At 37.2% G+C, this 7,584-nt stretch overlaps 1 protein-coding gene across 1 annotated transcript in view; it reads right to left on the bottom strand.

The window, feature by feature from the left end:
• Nucleotides 1–7,144: 7,144 nt before the first annotated feature.
• The window catches only part of Ccdc172 (coiled-coil domain containing 172), a 94,458-nt gene continuing 94,018 nt past the window's right edge, over nt 7,145–7,584 (bottom strand). The window contains exon 11 of the transcript XR_001234579.1: nt 7,145–7,525. The gene's annotated coding sequence lies outside the window, so the exon portion shown is untranslated. The remainder of the gene's footprint in view (nt 7,526–7,584) is intronic.

Here is a 7,584-nt window from a genome sequence, read left to right as displayed (position 1 = left end):
ATAAATGCATAATATCCTTTAATTTTTAATAGTTACACAATATTCATATTTAGGCCATTTTCAAGTTTGTAGAACTACAAGTAATATTACATTTTTGTTCACAAACATTCACACTACCCATGCAAGTTACCAAGTAATATGTGCTAGGTTATAAATTATGAACATAAAACAGATAGATTTTCTATAAATATTGTAACAGAAGAGCATGCTTTCACTTTCTAACTTCAAAAATTCTTGCATAATCATGTTTAATTTTTGCCACATTGGTGGATACATTGTATCTTGGTTTTATTTGCATTTTTAAATTATAAATGAATTTGAGCATCTTTTCATATACATATTAGGTTTTGTATCTTTTTTTCTTAATTATTAATATCTCTTGACCATTTTTCTACTGGTTTCCTTTTATGAATTTTTAAAGTTCTTTGTTATTACTATTAACCCTTTTCACCCCATCACTTGCTGCAAATATATTTTCCCTGTTTTTCGCATTTGTGTGTTTGTGTGGTGTTGGATATCTTTCACTGTAAGCATTAGAATCAGATAAATATTTATAAAGTGGCACAGACATTCATTGAATGCATGGGGCTTTTGCTATGAATCCTTTTTTTCTTCAGTTGCAGTCTTGCTACATCTCCTAGGTCACCCATAATAGCACCACCTTTGTGTCATAGTATCCTTAATTTTCTTACTTCTTCCTCTTAAGTAGCTGGGATTATAGATGTGTGCCACCACAACCAGTTTCATTTCTATTAATCCTATCTGTGAGCAGAGGGGATGACTGATACTATCAGCACACTCATCTGCCTCAACCCTTGAAGTCATTTAGGAAACTGCCTCAGGTGAAACTTAGGTGAAACTCCTGCCCTATTCCACTCCTCTCTCTTGGAGAGCTATTTCTAATTTTCATATTCTATTAATAAAACAGTTAAATTTAAATCCTCTAATGGAGCTGTTTTAATTGAAATAATTCATACTAAAATATGGTGCTATTTTTTATGATAAGTAGCAGAAAATAATTTAACTACTCATTCTTGAGAGCAAAATATCCTCCAAAGAGCAAAAATGTAACAGCTATCAGTGATCGCTGCAGCTACTGTCTTGTGCTCCTTGATGAAAACCAAAGGACAATGGCCAAGCCATGAAGAATGCTGAGGCAATGCACTGTATTCCCCACGTATACCTTCTGCCAAAAGTGAAAGATTTTGATGGATTTATCTTGTTTGGTTTGATCCAACAGGTTTAGTTCAAAAATTGAACAATTTCTGCAAATGTTATTTGATAAGATGGGTACATTTTAAGAAGTTTTATGGACTTCATGTGAATCTATGAAAAAACAGAGCTTCACTGAGGAATCCAGAGATTTTTTGAAAATGAGACTTTTCAAGCAACAAATCTTAATTACTCAGATGTGCCCTAGTAATAAGTCTCTCACATCCCAATGACATCTTCCTTTGGCTTGAATTAATTAAGTGCAAATCAGTTGTCTTTCACTGAGATTGTTCAACCACTGGGAAAAGAAGAAAGCTGAATATTAACATTCTAGTTAAGTGTAACCTTAGATGTCTTATTCTCTTTTCAAGTATTCTTTGCTAAAGTTTTAACAAAAATGGTTTATTCTACAAAAAACTATTAAACACTTTGTACGAGTCAGTGCTTGCTAGAGAAACAGATTTAATGCGAGATCTACAATATATAAGATTTTACAAGACTGGCTTACAATAACTGCCTGAAGAGTCAGACATAAGAGCTCAAAAGGACCATCTGTGCCCTGGAGATCCAAAGCCTCCAGTCAAAGCCCTGGAGCTCACTGTACTGTCTCCTGTGAGTCCATACTAGGAGGCCAAAGGGTCTTCACCAGAAGGCAGAAGAGTCTGTGCTGGAAGCCAGAAGATGATGACCAAGGTGAAGGTGAAGACTGGAGTTCATCCAAAGAAACAGAAGTGAGCCTTCCATCTGCATTTCCCCTCTGTACCGTTCCGGCGACAACCCTGTGTGTTGGTGCTGCTCACACCCAGGATAGGTCTTCTGTCTTCAGCCACACCCAGAACTATGGTGATTCAACTTAGTTGGGCCTTTAGTTGGGCGCAGTCGACTATCACACTTACTAATAGCTTTTTATATCCTTAGTATCTAGTACGTAATGAGCCTGGGCCAATTATTATTTAATCAAAATTTTTTGATGAATAAATACAAATGAAGTTAGGTAATATACTCAGCAGAATGAACATGTTGTATAGTTCTGTCCTTTTTTTTAGCACTTGAAACAGTTGTCTATTCCTTCCTCATTGAAAGCTCTATTGCTAGTCTTCCTCAGTGTCACACTAACTCATTTTTTCTCCTATCTTTTAAGACAAGCATCACACTTCGTTGCTATCTCTTCCTCCTCTGATGGCCCTGAAGGTTTGGTGATTCCTCCAGAGCCTGTTACACACATTCTTCCAAGGCTACTCATTCTCCTCAGGCCGTCTCATCTCCAAGTCTTTAATTACCATCCACAGTTGACAACAAATCTTTGTTTCCAAACCAAATCCCCCGCTCAAGAGACAGATCACCTTTCCAACTGCCTGTGGATGGTTCCCCTGGGATATCTTGCAGATACTTCAGATGCAGCATATGAAACCAGAACTTGTTTTTCTCCTTCCCGTCTCTGCAATTTGCCACTGCTCCACAACACCTACCTCAGCAAACACTACTCCTCTGCAGCCTCGTATTCACACTTGAAACACCAAAGTCATGTTTGATTCCTCTGACCCCTTCGTTTCTCTTTTGCATTGTATTTTCATTCCACTATGGAGTCTTAATTCTATGGTTTAAATATTTTTCTCATTCTCCCAATATTTACTATATGACTTTTGTTTAAGTCAGTATGAATTTCACCTCACATTGCTACAATGGCCTCTGGTCTCCCTGCTTTTAGCTTACTTCTCTTCAATTTCTTTCCCAGTGATAGTCAAAATGAATTAAATGTAAATGTGACTAAAACCCTTTGTTCATTATCCATAAGGTGAAATCCAAACAGTCTAAGTGGTTTATAATGCATTCCAAGATCTGGCCTAGGCTTACGGTTTCTTTTCTATATTACATTCAGATCATGGAGCACTCTTGGTGTATCTCTTGCCTCAAAGGTTTCACATAGGCTATTTATTCTTCTTCAAAAAGCCATCACCCAGCTCTTCACCCTTCTTCATGTTCACCCTATTCATTCACCCTATTGGTGTCAGTTTATCACTCTCAGCAGTGTCATTCCCTTGTCCCTGTCTGTTCTCACAGTACTCCTTTTAAAAATGCACTATAAAATTAACTTCGTAATTCACTTTCTTTTAGTTATTTATTATTAATTAAGTTTATTGACACATTTTATATATACATAGTGATTACATTCATCATAGGGAACTTGTATGTACATGACATGTTGTAATCATTTTCTTTGCCATTCCCCTACCCTCCTTTCCTCCCTACTTCCCCTCCTTATTTACAAAAGCTTTGTTTCCATATTTCTTTCTTTTCTAATTTTTTTCCTTTTTCTTCCTTTCTTTCCTTCTCCCCCCTCCCTAGTTCCCCTTCCCATTTGAACATTTTCTTCCTATGTTACACCATCTATTTTACATTTTGGTCATTATTTACCCTTCCACTTTCTCACTCCAGAGAAATGATGTTATATTTATACATCTGTGTCCAATTTATTTCACTTGAGTATGGTCTCAAGGTGCATTCATTTACATAGAAATGTCTCCAGCTTATCCTTCTTTATGGCTGACTAGTACTCCATTGCATAAAAAAACCCCACATCTTCTTTATTGATTCATTGCTTGATGGGCACTTGGGCTCTTTCCAAGATTTAGCTATTATACATGCTGCTGCTGTAAACATGGGTGTGCATATATCACTACGGCATGATGCTTTTAATTCTTTCAGGAAGATACCAAGAGGTGGTATCTGGGTCCAATGGAACCTCTAGTTTTACTTTTTTGAGGACTCTCACCATTGACTTTCAGAATGGTCACACCAGTCTACATGCTGAGCAACAATGGAGAAGGATTGCTTTTTCCCTACAGCCCCTTTCCTGATTATAAGTACTTTTTCTGGAGTGAGATAGAATCTCAGTGTTGTTTTAATTTGCTTCACTCAAATGACCAGTGATGTTGAACTTTTTTTTATATATTTATTTGCCCTTTCTACTTCTTCATTTGAGAAGTGACTATTCATTTCAGATGCTCATTTTTGGGTTGGGCCTTTAAATTAGGAAGGTCTGATTTTTTTGAGTTCTTTATATATTCTAGATATTAGTCCTTTGAGGAACAGCTGGCAAAACTTTTTCCCACTTTGTGGATTGCCTCTTTACTCTGTTGATAATTTCTTTTGCTGTGCAAAAGCTTTTTATAAGATGAAATCCCAATTGTTCTTTCTTTGTAATATTTCCTATGCAATTTGGGTTTTGTTATTGTTCTTGGATAGAAAGAACCAACATAGTGAAAATGACCTTATTCCCAAGTTTTTACACAGACTCACTACAATCCCAAGCAAAATGCCAATAATATATCTCAAAGAATTAGAGAAAACCATCCTAAAATTCCATCTGGAATCAGAAAAGACCTAGAATAGCAAAAATAATTGTGAGCAACAAAGGCAAGGCAGGAGGAATTACAATCCCTGACCTTAAATAATCCTAAAAATGCATGGTGCTGGCCAAATAACAGACCTGAGGATCAACAGAACAGATTAGAAGATGCAGAAACACTCAACCTTTACCTTCAACAAAGGTGTCTAACACCTTCACTGGAAGAAAGATAATCTCTTTAATAAATAGTGCGGGAAAAACTGGCTTTCCACATGCCAGTGACTAAAATGCAACTAGACCTATGCACTAAACTAAAATCTAAGTGGACCAAAGATCTAATACAGAACAGAAACGCTAAATCTACTAAGACAGAGAGAGGATAAACTCTTGAAGACACAGGGGTAGGTAATTGCTTCTTTATTAATTTATTTTTCTCCACTTAACCTAAGTTTTGTTAGTGCAAGGACAATGTGTTTCTAGAACATTATCTTTCCAGCATCAGCATTATGTCTGGCACACAGTAGACACTCAATAAATATTTGTTGGCTAAAAGAAAACCAGCCTCCAAAGAACAAAATAGACCTTGCCGTCAGGGAGTCTGGAAAAAAAACACAAGGCAAGAAGATGGACTATGATCAAATACAAATGATGTGTCACAATTTATATATAAAAGTTAAAAGTGAATTAAAGGATTGATTAATGCTGTCTGAGGTTGACGAAGACACAAAAAGGATTTAATGGTGTCTCTCTGAAGACATCCCTGATATTTTAAAATTTTTAATCAACTTCTCTTTTCCAAAGTTTTTTTTCCATATTTTTTGGAAAACTATTCATGTTGGAGAGGATTAATACATATCTTGTGAATGCTGAGTGCTTCAGAGAAGCCATAGAATTACAAGTGAAACTTCTGGGTACACGGGAAGATTGTCAGCTCTGGTCATCATTCAGGGTTCATGCAGCTAGCTGTTTAATTGAACTCCCCTATCAACTCTTTTCTTTTGTGAGATTTACCAGATACTGTATTTTAATCTTTTGCTTGTAATAGTGGTTTTCAAACTTGAGTGACCTTCACAATCAACTGTAGAGCTTGTTAAAACATCGCTGGGCTCCCCACATAAAGTTTTGGATTCAGGAGGTTTGCAGAAGGGCTGTAAAATGTGCATTCTAACAAATTTTTACATGACGTTGATGCTGCCAGTCCTGAGACCACACTTTGAGTACACTAGCCTGGAGGATATAAATGTGATTATTTACAATGAGACCTGAATAAAAGGTTGGAGGTCACAACACTCAGAATGTAAAGTCTGATCATTCTGTTTTCATAATGATAAAGTATTTTATCCTCAACAGTACTTGGTGACCTCCATCCAAAGACCCTCTGTTTTATCTTCTCCAGAAAATAAACATAAATCTTCTTCCAGGGTAGTGAAAGGCTGTTCCCAAGCAAAAGCAAGGAACAGAATCTGAGGATTTCAGTATTTCTTAAACGTACATTTCATCCAATCTCTTTGTTTTCAGTTCCACCTGCACGTCCACTCAAAAAGTACTGAGCACTGCCACTTCCCTAGTGTTTTGAGGACTCTACAGGGGCACATTTAAAAGATTTTCCAATTTTCCTCTGCTGGTTTGAGATCTACTTTCTCAAGTTTCCTAAATTATTTATTCCCCATTTATCCCTCCATTCCCTAGCTAACAAGGTCATATTGCTACCAACTCAACATCATCTTCTCTTTGTCCTTTAGGTCTTTAAAAAAGTTTTACTGTCATATTAGTAGATGTTGCGGGGAAGCACCAAAGGTAGTATTTTGTGCTCAGTGTGGAAATTTAGAAGTCTGTAGTGTCCAAAAATCACATTCTTAGCCTTTTGTTGTATCTGAAGACTATAAGACAAATGGAATTTTCCTGAAAGCACATTGAACCATCCCTCAAAGTGTCTCTAGGCTGGTGAGTTCAGTTGTTTCAGCTCTGCAAAAGATGCCAATTTTGTTTTCATAGGGAAATCTTTCACAGCTTCAGGCCATACTTCTTCTATAGCCAAGTGGGTCATGATTTCCGGATACAAGCCACATGTAAGAAATTTTGTTGAATCAAAGCAAGAGATAAAAGTATATGAATCTTCCAGGCATGGTGGCATGCACCTGCAATTCCAGCACTCATGAGCCTGAGGCAAGAGGATTGCTGTGAAGTCAAAGCCAGCTGGGAGTACATATATAGTGAGTTCAAGTCAGCCTGAACTATAGAGCAAAACTGTCTCAAAAAAAAAAAAAAGACTATATGAACTAGTTAGTTCATTTCATATATTCCATACTGTCTTCTGACCAAAACCAACTAAAATGGTGCCTGAACAAGGGATGTGAGACTTAGAGGGGAAGACCCACCAAAGTGAGAAAAGAGGGATGGAGGCTGATCAGACGCCTGGATACCTGAGGGGGAATCAGCGGGGAATAAAGAAAGACAAAGACAATATTCAAAATATAAAAGGACCAACCAGGAGAGACCTGCCTCTAGTGAACACGCACACACAACAATCTCCATGGCTGATCCACTTTTATTAGCCAGCAAGAAGCACAGAGGAAAGGGCAGTGTACTTTTCATGGAACAGCAACTGTAATAAGTAAGGAACAAATTAATGGAAAACAAGTCCTTCTCCATATCAATACACCTGCGTTCTGTAGATTGTTCTCAACAGACGTTATCTGGCCTTAAGAATATTGTAGTTACCAGGCTTCTCTGCGCAGCCAGGAAGCATGGGTCTTCCATATACTTCTCCATTCCTAAAGCAAGCCACACTAGCATTGAGACCTCAGGACCCCAGTCATGTAGTCTGGTCTCCACCATCATAAAATATTATTTCATATCCACTGATCCCCAACAGTTCTCGCTTTTTGTTTCTGTAATTGTAAAAGCTGAAACAGCATAACTTGAGGTTGGATAGTGTCTAGGCATGGTCTGGTTTGGTTTCCCCTGGAGCAAATTAGGAACAGAAATAGAATACACAAACAAATTAATATAATCAATCTAGT

Source organism: Chinchilla lanigera, unplaced genomic scaffold, assembly GCF_000276665.1.
Source record: "Chinchilla lanigera isolate Chin_1 unplaced genomic scaffold, ChiLan1.0 scaffold00030, whole genome shotgun sequence".
Taxonomy (NCBI): domain Eukaryota; kingdom Metazoa; phylum Chordata; class Mammalia; order Rodentia; family Chinchillidae; genus Chinchilla; species Chinchilla lanigera.
Note: the sequence above shows the minus strand (reverse complement) of the source record. Positions and strands in the feature narration are given on the sequence as shown.